At 36.8% G+C, this 20,034-nt stretch overlaps 1 protein-coding gene and 1 non-coding gene across 2 annotated transcripts in view; one reads left to right on the top strand and one right to left on the bottom strand.

Annotated features, from left to right (window-relative positions):
- GABRG3 (gamma-aminobutyric acid type A receptor subunit gamma3) overlaps nt 1–20,034 on the bottom strand; it is a 659,887-nt gene that overhangs the window by 475,474 nt on the left and 164,379 nt on the right. The gene's annotated exons all lie outside the window — the stretch shown is intronic.
- LOC131837463 (small nucleolar RNA SNORD29) lies at nt 1,411–1,478 on the top strand. Its single transcript, XR_009356061.1, has one exon. It is a non-coding gene; the product is annotated as a small nucleolar RNA SNORD29 (small nucleolar RNA).

Below are 20,034 nucleotides of genomic sequence, written 5' to 3'. Positions count from 1 at the left end.
GGAGGGAGAGAGGGCAGGAATACACATTTCAAAAAGAAAGCATGCAGAAAGTTCCCACTTAGAGGAAATACCCAGGGGATAGAGGACAAGCTTAGGATATTTAAACCAGAGAAGAAAATTCTTCTGAGAATGTAGAGTTGTCTACAAATATTTGAAGGGTTTTAAGGTAGATAAAGGCTTACAAGAACTAAAAATGATATTGATAAGTAAAAATGGGGGGAATTTTAACTCAAAAATTTTATTGGATGCCACTGGTAACGGATGTCACCATGGCTAGTGGGGACCAGTTCTCTGCAGGGAGTTGGTGCAGTGAGTTGGAACACTGTATTACACAATCATGTAGGTGCCTCCCAACACTGAATCTGGTTGTAGATAAATGTATCATCACTCATATGGTACTTTAATAAGAAACCCCACTCCATTTGCCCCATATCAGAAAGAAAGAGATAAAGACATAGAAAGAGAGAGAAAGAGAGAAAGAGAAAGCAAGCAAGCAAGCAAGAAAGAAAGAAAGAAAGAAAGAAAGAAAGAGATTGTGTCAAAATTTGGACTCTTTTTTTTTTTCCAAAGGTTTCAAGTAATAATATTTAGAAGGACAACTGTCACCTTGGATCACTTGGAGATATTTATAAGAACAATATGCAGAAAATTCTGATCCAAGACTGATTACTGATCTAATTATGGAGCTGAATTTCTAAACACTTCAAAAGCAACATGGATCTAATGTGAGAGATATCATTTTCCATTCAGAGAAGGAGATCTGCATGTGTTGATATCACTTATTAATTTTATTGGAAGCTAAGGAACACATGCCCATTATGATGAAGACTCCTTATCACAAAAACAGAAAATGTAATGCTTAGTATTTAGTGCTTAATCAAAATTATTTCACCAATGAGATATTACTGCCAAAAAATGTTCATTGTAAATCTAATCATGATACAACAATCAGGTATTCCAGAATGTGGGACATTCTACCATTTAGCACATAACCAACCTGGAATCCTCACAAAAGTAAATGCCATGACAAACCCAACAAATCAAAAAGGAGGGTGCCGAACTAGTTCAGAAGTGACTGAAGAGACATAATTAGTGTAGCGTGTGAACCTTGATTCTTGGATCAAAATAGCATAGCTATGGAAGACATTTCAAATGCAACTGGAAAATTTTTTACCATATATTAGATACTAAATGATAGCTTTATTTTAGTGGTATTATGAGTAGGGAGTAGAACTTTCATTCATAGGTAGGAAACCTGAAATATTCAGAGATGACATGCTGTGATGCCTGCAACTGATTTTCAACATATTAGCAAAAAAAAATTTGTCTGTGTGTGTGTGTGCATGTGTGTGTGTGTGTAGAGAGAGAGAGAAAGAGAACGTAAATATGGAAAAGTTAAAAATATAGATCATGCTATGATGAATCAAACTTAGCTCACTATGACTTAGACTATGAAAACATGTGAACAACTGAGAAACTGGAGATTGCAGGAGTAAAGGGATGCCATGTGGAAGGAACTTTCATAACCCACAGCTTTGTCTTTCCCTGGGCACTGTTACAAGTAACGAGCTTATTTGTTCCGAGGTCCAGAACAATGTCTGGTGCCCAAGAATGATTTGAGGGAACCTAAGCAATATTTCTTCCCAACTCCAGTCTGAGGTTAAGAGGTTCTGAAGAGAAAGAGATATATATATAATGGAATCCAGCTCTTTAAGGATATCAAAAGGGAATTTTCAAGCCATTTTTTGTACAATCTAGCTGTTCAAATTAGCACACAACTATTTCTTTATAAATAAAAGTTTTTGGTTTTTTGACATTCATATGTAATCTAGGAGCCAGTGGGGAGTCTCTGCATATGTTGAATAGAGTAGAAATATAGTAAGAGCAGTATTTTTCAGCAGAATTTGCCTGAGAGTGGTCGTGATAGGCTGATGGGTCAGGATTGTTGAGAGGGATTTAGGGTGAGAAGGCATGTGGAAACAGTGAGGCTACAGAGAATAAGAGGCACGAGATAGAGAATGATGTCCATAGATCTAGGCTCCACCAGACCTGGATTGACTACTAAAATAGTAGGCAAATCTCTTAACCTCCATGTGATTCCTTCTTTTTCATTTTAGGAAAACTGGCTGCAAACTCTTGGGTTAAGAGAATCAAATAGGTAAGATAATTTAAATGTATTAAATCCAATAATAATGATGCCTTACATTTATATGTTCAAGATAGTTTTCTATTTGTCTTTATCCTAGCTGCTAACTAAATCCCTATTCTTCCTCATGCCAACCCTTCTCCTGCTCATGATCTATATCTAAGAGTCTCAAAGGGATGTTTCACACATCTAAGAAACAATCCCAGGGATGCCTGGGTGACTCAGTTGGTTCAGCATCCAACTCTTGGTTTCAGCTCAAGTCATCATCTCAGAGTCATGATCTTAGACTCATGAGATCAAGCCCCAAGTTGGGCTGCGCACTAATGAGGAAGTCTGAGATTCTCTCCCTCTCCTTCTGTCCCTCCCTCCACTCATGTTCACTCTCTCCTTAAAGCAAATAAATAGATAAACAAACAAACAAACAAACAAATATTTAAAAATAAATAAATAATGGGGCACCTGGCTGGCTCAGTTAACCATCTGCCTTCAGCTCAGATTATGATCCTGGGGTCCTGGGATAGAGCCTCCCTCACATTGAGCTCCCTAGTCAGCAGAAAGTCTACTTTTCCCTCTCCCTCTGACCTTTCCCCTATCCATGCTCTCTCTTTCTTCAATGAATAGATAAAAACATTTTTAAGAATGAGAGAAAGAGAGAGAGAGAAAGAGAGAGACTGAGTTTGCTCTCTGCACAGTTAAAATGTAATGTCCATTTTCTTTCCTCTAATCCTAGTCTAGAAAATACCAGATACATTTGACAAGCTTTATCCATTGTATATGATTTGCTTTGTTGCTGGGTACTGCCATCTGATCTGGCACCTGCCATGTCCAAAAGGTGCCATTATAGGCACCTTTATAGGGGTGCCTGGGTAGCTCAGTGGGTTAAAGCCTCTGCCTTCAGCTCAGGTCATGATCCGGGGATCCTGGGATCTAGCCCTGCATCTGGCTCTCTGCTCAGCAGGGAGCCTGCTTCCTCTTGTCTCTCTCTCTGCCGGCCTGTCTGCCTGCTTGTGATCTCTGTCTTTCAAAAAAAAAAAAAAAAAAAATCTTCAAAAGGTGACATTATAAGTAGCTCACTTGTCCTGTAGCTCTTAGAGGACCAAAACTGCACAGTGGTTAGTAGCAAAGTGAGAAAGAATTAACTTCACCCTTTTGTGTAGACCCTGGCTTAAGAAATTATAAATTGGGGCTGCAAGGGCCCCAATATCCTACAATGGTTTCAGTGATAGCTTTAAACTCTGCCTCCCACATCTCTTTAGGTACCATAGAAAGGGAGTGTCAGATACCATACTCAGAATGATCCTTTATGTGTATTAACGAAAACTTTGTTAATGAATCCAATTTGCCTTTCCTGGTACTCTTTTTCTTTAATTGAGATCTCCTAGGAAATTCCTTAATATAACAAGAAGTACAATTTGTCCACACTCCCTAATTTTCCTTAGTGAGCAGATATTTTGGAACAAAAGTGACAACTGCAGTACTACAGTAACTGTTAAGAGGTGTTGAAAAAATATGTTATCTATTTTATTACATAATTTTCCTTCGTTTTTATGAATTATAGTACATGTATAAAGTCTATTCTTATCGTTTTTTTATAACCTCCTTAAAAACATCTTTTATTTATTTGTTTCATTTGAATAGCCCAATCACCATTTGGTAAATACACAGTAATGGCAGCTGCATTTGGTCTCACATTTTGTAGTTCATTAAAGTAGAACATATTAAGTGCTGAAACATACTCCCAGTTTTTAGAATTCTATGCAATGTTTAAGATAGTTTTTCTAATATGTGGTCATGGAGCAAAAGGATATCATAGTGGGGGAAAAAATTAACCTTGACTCCAACCTCATGTCATAGACAAAAATTAAGTTGAACTAGATTATAGACCTATATGTGAATGTTAAAATACTAAAACGTTAAGAATAGAATTTTTATCTTTTTATTTTTTTACATTTTATTTATTTATTTATTTATCTGAGAGGGAGAGAGAGTACAAGCAAGCAGAGTGGCCGGCAGAGGCAGAGAGAGAAGCAGGCTCCCTGCTGGACAAGGAGACTGATTCAGGACTCGATCCCAGAACACTGGGATCATGACCTGAGCTGAAGGCAGTGGCTAAACCTACTGATGAGCCACCCAGGCATCCCAAGAATAAAATTTTTAAAATATGTTCATGAATTGGAGAAATGCAAACATCTCTTAAATAGGACATTAAAACATAAGCATAAAAGAACAAACTGATAAATTGAATTTCTTTAAAATTAAGAAATTCCTTCATCAAATACATCATGAAAAGATGTGCAGACATTAAAAATGTTGGGGTTGGAGAGGAGAAGTGAATTGGGGGGAAATGGAGGGGGAGACAAACCATGAGAGACTATAGACTCTGAAAAACAAACTGAGGGATTTGGAAGGGAGAGGGGTGGGGGTTGAATGAGCCTGGTGGTAGGTATTATGGAGGGCACGTATTGCATGGAGCACTAGGTGTGGTGCTTAAACAATGAATTCTGGAACACTGAAAAGAAATAGAATAAAATGAAAAAATAAATATTGAAGTTTCCTAACTTCAGAGATCCTCAGCTGTGACACAAACTGCTTCACACTTATCCCACAGAACTTGGGAGGCAAGGAGAATAGAGGGAAATATGGAACTTATGATGACTGCAGTGACCTGAATAATAAAGTCCTTTGTCTTTGAACCAAGCATCTCCTCTCTTCTCCCAGAATCTATGAAACTGTTGTAGGCCAACTTGTTAACTCACAAGTGAGGTAATATCTCAGACTGTCCCGGTTCTAGATAAGGTGAACCATGAAGAATCTCAAGAGTTAGGGGTTCTCAGTATCTCAGGACAAGAACTTGTAATTGATCCAAAAGAGAAGAGGGAGTTAAAACACCATAAAACAAACAGAGCTGGTGATTGTCTTTCTCCATCCCAATAAAACACGGAATTTCCTGATCTTTGGAGGCTGAATCAAAAACCCAAGATTCAGTGACACAAATAAAAGGTAAGCACACAATGCCATTTCCTTATTTGGTTTCCAGCATGTGTCCACAAGTTTGCAACTTCCCAAGCAAAGAAAAAACAAAAAACAAACAACAACAACAAAAAAAAACCCTTGTGAAATTAATAAGCCAAAGTAAAAAGACCTAGAAATACTAACAAGCAGTACTTCCTCTAGATTCCCAGACTTCGCTCCACTGTGAGACCTACAGAGAGCTTCCAGTCATCCACGAGTACTTTATTTCTAAATATTAATAAGATACAAGTGAGGAAATTCTCTATTATATAAAAAATGTACTCCAAAACAAATAGGAAGAAATAGTACCAGAGGTATTAGAAGCAATGTGGGACCAGAAAAAAACTTCAAAGTAATGGTGATTAATGTCCTCAGAGAGAGAAGAGACATTATTAAGTCATCAAAATAATAGCAGGATGCCATTAATGAGGAATATTCCAAGGACAAGAAAGTCCTTTGGAGTTTTTATTTGTTTATTTGTTTTTCAAAATTAGTAGATAGTTGGAGAGTAAATTGGTAAAAAAAAAAAATTCCTAAAAACTAGTGCAATAAGAAAAATGTATAAAATATAAAGTGGTTATAATAAAATTATAAGAGAAAGATAATACCACAGAAGAAAGAATTTATTAAAGGAATAATATAATAAAGTCATCAGAGAAAGATGGTGGTGGCTTACCTCTTCCCATAAAAACAAATAAATGAGTATCAAATCATCCTAACTACTCCAGAAATAGACCTAAAGAACAAACACCACAACTGAAGAGAGAGAAGAGGCCACATCAAAGAAGGTAAGAAGTGGGAAAAAAAAATGAGAAGGGAGAGAGAGGAACAGACAAGGTGATGCACAAGGGGAACATTTCACCAAAGCCACTGGCTTGGAAAATGAAAAGGGTTAAATTACATGACTTCATGCAATGAGCAAAGGTTAAAGGCTGATATAAAGCCTGGAGGGCACTGCCCTACTCTTGGAAAGAAGGAAGGCAAACAAACTGGAGGTAGACACCCTAAACCTAGACACTTCAATCTAAAGAGAATGTGGGGCCCACTGTGGGGAGATTATTTACTTTTCTTAGAGTACATCCCTGAGAGGCAGATTCCATGGAGACACCTCTCAGGGAACACAGGAATTGTCCAGTGTCATTTCCCTCTGCTGCCTTTCATTATAAACATAGAGTCCCCTGTGGGGAACAGCACAGCACAGACACTGGCTGCCTTACTTGCATACACTAAGCTCTATCCCTCTGCTCTGGTAGGAGTGCCCTTCTCAGTCACACTTATCTCAGTCCCAGCACAGCAGACCCCTCCACCAGAAGGACCTTCACAAACCCCTCCCTATACTGCTTCTCTGAACCAGAATTCTGTAGGGCCTCAGTTACAGTAGAGGTGGTGACAAGTCTCATTTCACAAGCAGACCAGAGCACACCTCGTTAAAACTTACCGCATTCAGGTCACAGAGCAAACACTGACTATGGCATGCAAGGAGAGCCTCAGCAGATGACTGGTGTGAAGAATAGAGCAGTCAAAACAAAACAACAGAGTTCATGTGCACACAGTGGAGACACTCCTCCAAGCACCAGGCCCCAGGCACTACAGGACATCTTCATGAAGCCAGTACTTTCAAAAGCAGGTGACATAACTGACTTTTCTAACACAGAGAAGGCATAGACTTAGAAAAAAAAAATGCCAAGGAGGAAGAAATTATTCCAAATGAAAGAACAAGTCAAGGGCATGGCTAGATCAAAGTGAAATGGATACGAGTAACATCTCTCATGGAGAACTTCAAGCAAGAAATATAAAGATACCAGGTCTGAGAAATTAATAGAGGACATCAGTGAGCTCCTTACTAGAGCAATAAAAGAGTTAAAAAAGAATCAATAAGAGATGAAGAGTACAATATATGAGATTAGAAATGTGCTTGATCCAATGAACACCAGGCTGGAAGAAGTAGAGGAAGAAGTAGAGGAATGAATTAGTAATCTAGAAGGCAAACTAATTGAAAGCTTCATTAAGCTGAACAAAAGACATAAAGAAGAATTCTAGATTATGAGAATAGACTTAGTGAACTCAGTGACTCCATTGAACATAATAACATTCATATTATAGGAGTCCCAGAAGAAGAAGAGAGAGAGAAAAGGGGGTAGAAAATTTATTTGAAGAAATAATAATTCAAAACTTCTTTAACCTGAGGAAGGAAACAGACATCCAGATTCAGGGGACACAAAGAACTCACATCAAAATAAGAAACAGGTCAACACGAAGACATATTGTAATTAAATTTGCAAAATATAATAATAAAGAAAATATGTTAAAAATAGCAAGAAGAAAAAAAGTCTCTTTTTTTTTTTAAAGAATTTTACTTATTTATTTGACAGACAGAGATCACAAGTAGGCAGAGAGGCAGGCAGTGGGGGGGGGGGGGGAGCAGGCACCCGCTGAGCAGAGATGCAGGGCTCAATCCCAGGACCCTGGGATCATGACCTGAGCTGAAAGCAGAGGCTTTAACCCACTGAGCCACCCAGGTGCCCCAAGTCCTTAACTTTTAAGGAAAAACATGTAGTTGGGCATTTCTCAACAGAAATATAACATTCCAGAAGGGAGTGGCATGATATAGTCAAAGTGCTAAATAGGAAAAGTCTGCACCCAAGAATACTTGACCCAGAAAGCTGTTATTCAAAATAGGAGAGACAAAGAGTTTCCTAGACAAACAAAAACTAAAGGACCACTACACCATCCTTGCAAGAAATAGCAAAGGGGACCCTTTGAGTTCAGAGGTGAGACCAAAAGTGACAAAATCAAGAAATCATCAGAGAAAATCTCCAGAAAGAAAGACAAAACAAGTAATAAAATGGCAATAAATATATATTTATCAATAATTACTTTCAATGTAAATGGACTAAATGCTCCAATCAAAAGATAAAGGGCTTCAGAATGGTTTAAAAAAAAAAAAAAAAGAGCCTCATCTATATGCTGCCTCCAAGAAATTTATTTTAGACCTAAAGACACACACAGATTGAAAATGAGGTCATGGAAAAACATTTATCATGCAAATGTATGTCAAAAGAAAGCCAAAGTAGCAATACTTCTATCAGAGAAAATAGATTATAAAACGCGGACTATAAGAAGAGACAAAGAAGTGCACTACATAATCACAAAAGGGACAATCCAATAAGACAATATAACAATTGTAAATAGTTATGCATCCACCATGGGGGCATCCATATGTATTAAACAGTTAATAACAAACATAAAGGAACTGATTGATAATAACACAATAATATTATGGGACTTTAACACTCCACTTATATCAGTGGAAAGATCATCTGAACAAAACATCAAGGAAACAATGGCTTTGAATGACACATTGAATCAGAGGGACTTAACAGGTATATTCAGGACATTTCATCCTAAACCAGCAGAATACACATTCTTTTCAAGTGCACATGGAACAGTCTCCAGAACAGACCACATATTAGACCATAAAACAAGCCTCAGCATCAGAGTCAGAGCACATAGCTTTTCTGACCACAATGCTATGAAACTGAAGTCAACCACAAGAAAAAAGTCTGGAAAGACCACAAATATATGGAGGTTAAACAACATGCTACTAAATAATGAGTGTGCCAACCAGGAAATCAAAGAATAAATCAAAAAGTACATGGAAACAAAAGAAAATGAAAACATAGTAGTCCAAAACCTTTGGGATGCAATAAAATCCATCCTAAGAGGCAAGATAGCAATACAGGCTTACTTCATGAAGCAAAAACAAACCAAAGCAAAACAAAATGAAAAACAAACAAACAAAAACCGCAAATAAACAACCTAATTTTATACCTAAAAACCTAAAGGAGCTGGAAAAAGAACAACAAATGAAGCCTACAGCCAGCAGAAGGAAGAAAATGATAAAGATTAGAGTAGAAATAAAAGATATAGGGGAAAAAAAAAACACCGATCTATGAAACCAAGACCGGGTTTTTGGAAAAAATTTTAAAAGTTGATAAACCTCTAGCCAGCCTTATAAAGAAACAAAACAAAACAAAACAAAAAACAAATGAATGAACAAACAAAATCACAAATGAAAACAGAGAAATAACAACCAACAACCCAGAAATACAAACAATTCTTAGAGAATATTAACTATATGTCAACATATTAGACAACTTGGAAGAAATGGATAAATTCCTAGAACTATATAAACTCACAAAACTGAAACAATAATAACTAGAAGACTAGCATAGGTGGATAACATTCAAAGAAATTTAATCAATACTCAAAAAACTCCAAACAGAAGTTCAATAGCAGTTGGCATCACAGGCAAATTCTACTAAATATTTAAAGAAGATATGATATTTCAAAAACATAGGAAGGGAAGGAACACTACCAAATTCTTTTTTTTTTTTTTTTAAGATTTTATTTATTTGACAGAGAGAGATCACAGTAGGAGAGAGGAAGGGAAGAGATCACAGAGAGCCCGATGTGGGACTCGATCCCAGGAACCTGAGATCATGACCTGAGCCGAAGGCAGCGGCTTAACCCACTGAGCCACCCAGGCGCCCCCAAATTCTTTCTATGATACCAGCATTGCCTTGATACCAAACCCAGATTAAGACTCCACAATAAAAAAAAAATAATAATAATGGCCACTATTCCTACTGAAAAGGATACAAAAATTCTCAGTAAGCTACTAGGAAATCAAATCCAACAATATATTAAAAGAATCATTCACCATGATCAAGTGGGATTCATTCCTAGGTTGCAAACATGGTTCAATATTCACAAATCTCTCGTTGTGATATATCACATCAGTAAAAGAAAACATAAGAAATGTATGATCATTTCAATAGATGCAGAAAAATCATTTGACAATTACGATAGAAATCTTCAATGAAGTAAGTTCAGAGGGAACATACCTCAACATATAAAGAGCATATATGAAAAACCCATTGCTGATATCATCTTCAGTGGAGAAAAACTGAGAGCTTTTCCTCTATGGTCAGGAGCAAAAAGCAACGTTCACTTTCTCCACTTTTATTTAATGTGGTACTGGAAGTCCTAGCCACAGCAATCAGACAACAAAAAGAAATAAAAAGCATCCCAATTGGCAAAGAAGAAGTTAAACTTCCAATATTTGTAGATGACATGACACTATATACATATATATAGAAAACCCAAAAGACTCCACTAAAAATCCTCTAGAACTGATGACACAAATTCAGTAAAGTTATAGGATACAGAATCAATGTACAGAAATCTCTTGAGTTTCTGTATACCGATAATGAAACAGTGGAAAAAAAAATTAAGAAATCAATTGCATTTACAATTGCACTCAAAACAATAAGATACCTAGGAATAAATCTAACAAAGACATGAAAAACATGTATTCTAAAAACTATAAAACACTTATGAAAGACATTGAAGAGGACACAAAGAAATAGGAAGGCATTCCATGCTCATGGATTGGAAGAAAAAATACTGTTAAAACATCTATACTATCCAACACAATCTACATAATTAATGCAATCCCTATCCAAATGCCAACAACATTTTTCACAGAGCTAGAACAAACAATCCTAAAATGTCTATGGAACCACAAAAGACCCCAAAACACCAAAGCAATCTTGAAAAAGAAAAGACAACCTGGAGGTATCACAATTCCAGATTTCAAGTAATTTTAAAAAGCTATAGTATGTGGTATGTAGCATGGTACTGGCACAAAAATATAGATCAATAGAACAGAAGAGAAAACCCAGAAATGAAACCACAATTATGTCATCAATTAATATTCAGTAAAGCAGGAAAGAATATCCAATGGAAAAAAAGCCAATCTATTCAATAAATAGTGTTGGAAAAACTGAACAGCACCATGCAAAAAGAATGAAACTGGCCCACTTTCTTTTTTTTTTTTTTATAAAGATTTTATTAATTTGAAAGACAGAGATCACAAGTAGGCAGAGAGGCAGGCAGATGGAGAGTGAGAGAAGGAAGCAGGCTCCCTGCTGAGCAGAGAGCCTGATGTGGGACTCAATCCCAGGACCCTGAGATCATGACCTGAGCAGAAGGCAGCGGCTTAACCCACTGAGCCACCCAGGCAACGAAACTGGCCCACTTTCTTAGACCACATATATAAATATGATTAAAGCCTAAATGTGATATCTGAGATCATAAAAATGCTAGAAGAGAATATGCAGTAACTTCTCTGACATCAGCCATAGCAACTTCTATCTAGATATGTCTCCTGAGGCAAGGGAAACAAAGGCAAAAATAAACTGTTAGGACTTCATCAAAAGAAAAGGTTTTTGCACAGTGAAGGAAACAATCAACAAAACTAAAAGGCAACCAATGAAATGGGAGAAGATATTTGTAAATGGCGTATCTGATAAGAGGTTAGTATCAAAAATATGTAAAGAACGTATATGACTCAACACTCAAAAAACATATAATCCAATTTAAAAATGAGCAGAAGACAAGAATAGATATTTTTCAAAGAAAACATACAAATGGCCAACAGACACATGGAAGAATCTCAACATTACAGATCATGAGGGAAATGAAAATCAAAATTACAACATAGTATCACCTTATATCTGTCAGAATGGGCTACAATTGATAACAGAAAAAAGAACAGGTACTGGTAAGCATGTGGTGAAAGGGAAATCCTTTTGCAGTGTTGGTGGGAATGCAAACTGTTGCAGCCACTGTGGAAAACTGTATGGAGTTTCGTCAAAATGTTAAAAATAGAAATACACTGGGGCACCTGGGTGGCTCAGTGGGCTAAAGCCTCTGCCTTCAGCTCGGGTCATGATCCCGGGGTCCTGGGTTCAAGCGGGCTTTTTGCTCGGCAGGGAGCCTGCTTTCTCCTCTTTCTCTCTGCCTGCCTCTCTGCCTACTTGTGATCTCTGTCAAATAAATAAATAAAATCTTTTTTAAAAAATAGAACTACATTATGATCTAGGAATCACACTACTAGGTATTTACCCAAAGAATATAAAAATACTATTTTAAAGGGATACAAGTACCCAGATGTTTATAGCAGCATTATCTACAATAGCCAAATTACGGAAACAGCTTATGTGCCCACTGACTGATGAATTGATAAATAAGTATTATATATGTGCGCGCGCGCACACACACACACGAATATTACTTAGCCATAAAAGAAAGAATGAAGTCTTGTCATCTGCAATGACATGAAAGGAGTTAGAGAGTATTATGAAGTGAAATAAATCTGACAGAGAAAAAAAATACTATATGATTTCGCTCATATGTGGAATTGAATAAACAAAATAAAAGAGCAAAGTTGAAAAAGAAAGAGAGAGTGACAAATCAAGAAACTTAACTACAGAGAATAAACTGATGCTTACCAGAATGGAGGTGGATGATTTTGGTTAATGGGATAGGTTAATTGGTGATGGGGAATAAGGAGTTCACTTGTGATGAGCACTGGGGTTTGTATAAAACTGTTGAACCACTATATTGTACACCTGAAATAATTTTACACTGTATGTTAATTAACTGAAATTTAAATAAAAACTTTAAAAAAGTGTTTGTAAAGTTCTGTGTAGAAACAAATGGATATAGCAGTAGGCTTAACTCGCTAGATCTACAATGTGCATACTGTGTTCTTCAAATAACATTTTCTTCATTAAGACAGACGTGTACGTAAACTTATATTTAGAAGCATATGTGAATAGCCTTACGCTTAACTCATTGAAGCTATACTTTGTATAATAAGTGTTTTAAATGAAATTTTCATTTATTAAGATAGGGTATGTAACTCATGTAGAAGTATATAGGAAGGAGTAGCATTATGCTGAACTCATTAAAACTACTCTGTGTATAATGCATCTTTCCAGCAACACTTTTATTTGCTATTGTAAGTGTTCATAAACATATGTGTAGAATCATATGGAAATAGTCACATGCTTAACTCAGTGAAACTGTATTGTGTATAAACCTTCTTTCAAGTAGCATACAGTAGAAGTATATGGGAATAACCAGATGCTCAAAAGATTGCAAAACACTGTGTATATAACTTCCTTCATATAACATCTTTATTCATTATGATATAAGTATTTATAAAGGTATGTGTGGAAGCACTTTACAGTATTCCTGTTACTGACTCAGTGAAACTCTATTACATATAATGAGTATTTCATGTAACATATTCTTTCATTAAGATAGAAGTGTTTGGGAGCATGTGTATAGATGCATGTAAGAACAGACATATGTTAAATTCATTGACACTACACTGTGTACAAATCAACTTTTGAGTTATATCTTCTTTCATTCAGATACAAATGTTTGTAAACTTATGTGTAGAAGCATGTTAGACTAGCATTATGCTTAACACATTAAGACTACGGTGGGTATATTTAAAAAAGGAATAATAGAAGACAAATTTTTATTTATTTTTTTTTAAAGATTTTATTTATTAATTTGACAGAGAGAAATCACAAGTAGACAGAGAGGCAGCCAGAGAGAGAGAGAGGGAAGCAGGCTCTCTGCCGAGCAGAGAGCCCGATGCGGGACTCGATCTCAGGACTCTGAGATCATGACCTGAGCCGAAGGCAGCGGCTTAACCCACTGAGCCACCCAGGCGCCCAGAAGACAAATTTTTATTATTTGAAGCCTTCACCTTCCAGATAGTTAAGAATTGCCTAGTGCCTGGCATAATGAAATAAAAAAAAAAAAACCCAGATAATACTTTGTATTTAAAACACAGGATCATAAAATTACAAATTTTGAAGGGGAAAAGAATTTTTCTGATTGTGGCAAGGAGTAAAGGAATTGAGGCAAGAAGTAGTCACAATTAAATCCTCATAAATAAGGATGAGATAGAGCCCATCCATATTCAATAACAGAATCTAGCCAGCAATAGATTAATATTTGTGTAAATCTGAGGTGCAATTATTGCCAGCCTATGAGAGTGAAGATAAAGAAATTTTTAGATATTCAAGATTTCCCAAAAATGTACCTTCTATGGAACATTCTTTAGGAAGTTCTTGGAGAATATGCTCCACCAAAATAAGGGAAGAGAATGCCTAAGACTGGGAAGGACTGGTCTAGAGATGAGGAGGTCAACACAAGAAAGAGAGGAAGGGGCTTCCTAGAATGATGGTGTAGGGAGACTCCAGGTCCAATCAGTAGGCAGTCCATGAGCAGATGAAGGGAAAGCAAATCTGAGGAAGATGGCCAAAAGGGACTGTTGAAGAACTCAGACCTAGAGAAGATTCTGGTTCAATCAGAATTACTGATAAAACACTGATGCTAGGATATGACATTACATTTTTAAAGAAAGCAGTTACCTCCTGAACAAAGAGAATTTTTATTATCCTCTCCAAAAATTAAGCAAATCACACTAGGAAATTTTGCAGAGTTCAGTTATCACATGATTATAACATTGTAAGCAGGAGATACATATTTGATCCAATTTTGGTTTGTTTGGGGAGAATGGGAGTGGAGAATACACAAGGAAAGGCAGTTAGTAGTGTTGTAGTGTTGGGTGGGAGGCTCAGGGAATGCAGAGAAACAATAGAAATGACCGACGGGCTGCCATCTTCCAGGCTTCCCCCTACCCACCCCACCCCCTTTCCTAACCCTTGACTCTCCAGCCATAAGGATGTATGCCCAGGTCACATCTCTGCAAGTAACCCAATACCTATGCAAGAAACCGGAACATCAGGACTCCCCCAACCCTCCAATCCCCGAATACCGTAACTTATATGGCTGTAAACTTATTCTCTCTCTTAACCCACATAAAAGACCCACTCGACCCCCTCCCGGTGCGACTTCCCTGACTCTTCTCCAGAGTCACGGAACCTCGCCCAAGGGTGCCTTTAATAAATCTAGCCTTGTGCTTACCTCGCCTGGTGTCGTGTTTATCTCGCCTATAAACTCTTACAAGTAGAAAACTAAATTCTAGTCATCTCTGGTAAGCACTATTATGCATTACCTTACAATGGCTGATCAAAAAATTTTTGTATAAATGTATTTCAGGAATGGGAAGCAAAATAACAGAATGTAGAGAATGGAAAGTGGGCTCAAGTCAGGAAGGGTAGAGCATGAAGCAGCTTTATGTTTCTTTTTAAAATCTTTTCATATTATTTCTTCTTTCAAGATGAAAATGAAACTCCATTGGGACGCCTGGGTGGCTCAGTTGGTTAAGCATCTGCCTTCGGCTCGGGTCATGATCCCAGGGTCCTGGGATCGAGTCCCGCATCGGGCTCCTTGCTCGGCAGGGAGCCTGCTTCTCCCTCTGCCTGCCTCTTTGTCTGCCTGTGCTCGCTCGCTCTCTCTCCCTCTGTCTCTTACAAATAAATAAATAAAATCTTTAAAAAAAAAAAAAAGAAAAGAAAATGAAACTCCATTAATTAACATAAATTTTATTTTTTAACATATATTTTAAAGAGAAGAAAAAGAAGGAGGGAGAAGAAGGGGAATAGGAAAGGAGAAGGGGGACGCGAACAGTGAGGAGTAGAAGAAATGTATACTTTTTTAAAATCCTTGGTAGGTGCATAAGCAATGTGAGAAGTTTGAAGAAAATGTCACATGACTTCATGAAATACTAAAATGACCTATGTAAGGAGGTAAGTAAATTCTGTGGGAACGGTGGGCAATGTGTATGGGAAAGGGATATGTAAATTATAAGGATGATGTCTTTAAACCAAAGAAAAGTAAAGGGCCATTACCGGAATAATTTAATATTCAGATGGTATTTCTTTTTTTTTTAATAATTGTTTATTTTTTATAAACATATATTTTTATCCCCAGGGGTACAGGTCTGTGAATCACCAGGTTTACACACTTCACAGCACTCACCGAAGCACATACCCTCCCCAATGTCCACAACCCCACCCCCTTCTCCCAAACCCCCTCCCCCCAGCAACCCTCAGTTTGTTTTGTGAGATTAAGAGTCACTTATGGTTTGTCTCCCTCCAGATCCCATCTTGTTTCATTCATTCTTCTCCTACCCTCAGATGGTATTTCTAAATAAAAAATTAGCCAGTAAAGTATTTTCACCTAATAAAGGAAGTATTCCCCACGTGGCATGGTTTATCAGGGAATAATGAGTGTTTTATTTTCCCTCTTTTATTCATATCTGACAAAAATGTTATTTTCTTGTTATTAAACTTTTAATATATTAATAGTAGGTTTTAAAATTTTTTTATTTATTATTTGACAGAGCGACACAGCAAGAGAGGGAACACAAGCAGGGAGAGTGGGAAAGGGAGAAACATACTTCCCTCTGAGAAGGAGCCTGGTGCAGGGCTCCATCCCAAGTCCCTGGGATCATGACCTGAGCCAAAGGCAGACACTTAACGACTGAAGCACCCAAGCACCCCTAGATTAATAGTGTTTTATTCTAACCTTTGGCACATTATTTGAAAGGAAACTCAACACAGAGTTTCTTATGGAAATCGGTAGGAGTAGTGTAATTCCTTTTTATTACTGCCATAATTAGACAAAATGCTTAATATAAAGCACATTTAAATAGGATTTATAGGTATAATTTGAATGTAAATTTTAAAAATCACATTAAAAAGAGCATGGAATATGGGGAAATAAAAAGCCTTTAACAAAATGGTTTCCTCATGGACTCCTAGGCACAGGATCTGTTAGGTTTGGATTAATATGTACTCAGCCCAAAATTACTACAGGAATGCAAAATGTGCTGTGATGGTGGGGGCTGTTCTGCTGCTGCTGTACAGCTCACTTCAGTGTCTGACCCATGGTTTTAAGTGTATTTTCTCTTCTGTTCTTGTGTAAGGAGCCCCAAACTAACCATACTCTTTTCCATATGGGTTTTTATAAACCAAGTCTCATTGCTAATAACTGCATTTCCCATCTCACCTGCATTCCAGAAGCTCCTGCCCATCTGAAAACCTAACCTGACCCAATCAGTCAGGAGAAAAACCTGGAAAGCCCACCTGTGGGTCTCGTTTACTGCTGAATAATCAGGGGCCAGAGCCTGCTTGCACAAAGTAGATGCTCACCAAGTACTTGTAAACGAAGAACACAAGAACTCCACACACTTCATTCAGGTAAGTAGTAGGACTTCTGTGCATCTGGGTGAATGTAGATGGAGAATGCAGATAGTAATTTATATTCAACAAGAGAGCTCTATACACAAGAAACCTTAAAACCATGATCAAGAGAAATTTGATAAAACATGAGAAATTTTGGCACTGTACACATAGTCCAATATATTCTGCCTTATACATTGTGATATCTCAGTATAGTAAAAATTATAATAATAAGCATATATGCACCTGACCTTGGAATATGCCTGTATAAGAATTATTACTATTATAAGGAGATAATATCATTATTTCTGGTTTATAGGCAAGGAAATAGGTATGTGGTTAGATTAATACTTTACCCAAATGTCATACAGGGAGTAATGGACAAACTAACATTTGAGTCTAGGTCTGTATGTCCACCTTCCAAATCCAGGATATACTTGAACACAGGAGTATATATCTCAAGTGCTTTCAAAGTTCAGGTTGATAATAAATATATGTAAAACCAAGAGGATTGATAGTCGGGGTGGGGGGACACAAGAGCTGTGATGCATAGCTTCAGGATGAGGCTACGGGAATTTTAATATATTATTTTAACTCACTGTGTTATCAAATGAAATACTATTGCAAGTTTTTCTTCACTTTATGGGCCCCTGTGTTTAAATCCTGGGGATTTGCATTTCATATGTTCATAATTCTTATGGGGCAAAGTATCACATTAGCATAAATGTTAGTGCCATATGGGTGAGTTTTTTTTAAACTTGGATATACCACATAATTTTGCAAAACATAATTCTCAAAAAGTATTTGTAATGTTTTCTTCACCAAAATATAAAAATTTCCATCTTTGGCTCCAAGCGTGCAGCAATTGAATTCCAGTGATCATATTTCTGAAGTGGAACAGAAGCATATACTATTGGCAAAATTATTTTTATTTTTTATGCTGCAGTGTTCCCTAACCACAAGTGCAAATAGGTTTGCCAATAATATATGCTTTTCTTCCACTACAGGAATATGATTCTTTCTCTGTTGCGCTGGTGGAATGTCTAGGATGGCAGACTTCATCATTTCCTATAGCTTCTGTATTTAGAAAGGAATGCCATTCTACACATTGGTAAGAGGCAGACAGGAAAATGGTGGTATAAAATTATTTCTGTATTTTATATAAAATATAATTATAAAATTATATTAATAGAACATAAATGATATATTATAAAATTAATATGACAAGTTAAATATATGAAATTATAAAAGTATAAATATAAATGTGTGGTCTTCTTTTTGTTGTTGTTGTTGTTAAAGATTTTATTTATTTATTTGAGAGTGAAGGAGAGATCAAGCATAGGAGCAGAGAGACAAATAGACTCCTCGCTGAGCAGGGAGCCGGACATGGGACTCTATCCCAAGGGACCATGACCTGAGCTGAAAGCAAACACTTAACTGACTGAGCCACCCAGGCGCCCTGTGGTCTTCTTTAATGGACAAATTAAATTGAAAATATTTTCAACAAATATCTCTGGGGAAAAGACTATTTGTACTAAGACAACTCTGATTTAGGTCAAATAAAGATAAAACCGCTTCCTGGGAACTTCTAAACAGTCTGAATTATGACAGTTCTCTTGCTTTAGGGAAAGTTCCAAATCCATTTATATTGCTTTAGGGAAGTTCCAAATCCATTTTACCTCTTCCAGTATCTCCTAGGCTTCTGGTTTTCACCATGATTGGGGCTATTGGTTTTCAAGGTGACCACAGAACTGTGCAGAGGGACATGGGAAGAGAGCAGGTTTAAATTCCACAAACTCACTATTCTTACCAAGACTGAAATATTTTACTTGAATAAATGTTACAGATTATTGTAAGACTTTGGTTGATTTCTAGATTTCTTTAAAAAGTTGATTTTTACAATTTTTGTCAGTACTCACATTGTTTTTATGGAAGAATGAATTTTTGGAGGCTCTTTCTCCACCATTTTCTTAAGCCCACTTAGAGTTCTCAATATTTCACAAGCCATCCTCTGGGTTGCATTTAAATGTCTTTAAAATGGGGCGCCTGGGTGGCTCAGTGGGTTAAGCCGCTGCCTTCGGCTCAGGTCATGATCTCAGGGTCCTGGGATTGAGTCCCGCATCGGGCTCTCTGCTCAGCAGGGAGCCTGATTCCCTCTCTCTCTCTCTCTGCCTGCCTCTCCATCTACTTGTGATTTCTCTCTGTCAAATAAATAAATAAAATCTTTAAAAAAAAAATAAAAAAAAAAAAAAAAAAAAAAATGTCTTTAAAATGTAGCAAAATACTGTCTTTCAATATAGAAATATATTTTCCCTTTTCTATTTATTTCCCTACATTATGAAAATCTACTTATGGTCATCACACCAAAGTTTCTGGTCAGTACCTTTATGAATTAATCAAGAGGAGGTATATAAACATCCAAATCAGCTTTGAAAACAGAACCCAATGCCAGTTACAATTCAACCTGTCTTTTAGACAGTTATTTCAAAGCAAGCCATTCAATATTTTATGTTATTGTTTTGGTCACTCCTCCCAAAACAATCTAGTCTTAATAGACTGTCAGCCATTTCTTTGGTCTCTAAGAAAGATACACTCACAGATTACCATATCATTATCTCAGATGCTGCTATGAAATGCCATCCTGTCACCCTGGCCTTTCCTTTTATTGATAATGTACGATTTATCTCACTTTTATCTGCGAGCATGAAAGATTCTTTAGCGAAATTCTCATTTGATAAATAAAGTAATTTCAACCTGTGAAAATAATAGACAAGTATTTGTAAGATTAATCTAATCTTTATGGAAAGGTTAAACTGAAGACTCTCATGCTGTTTCCTTTCCTATGAAACCCAGTAA

Source organism: Mustela lutreola, chromosome 7, assembly GCF_030435805.1.
Source record: "Mustela lutreola isolate mMusLut2 chromosome 7, mMusLut2.pri, whole genome shotgun sequence".
Taxonomy (NCBI): domain Eukaryota; kingdom Metazoa; phylum Chordata; class Mammalia; order Carnivora; family Mustelidae; genus Mustela; species Mustela lutreola.
The sequence above is the reverse complement of the archived record's forward strand: the minus strand, read 5'-3'. Positions and strand labels throughout refer to the sequence as shown.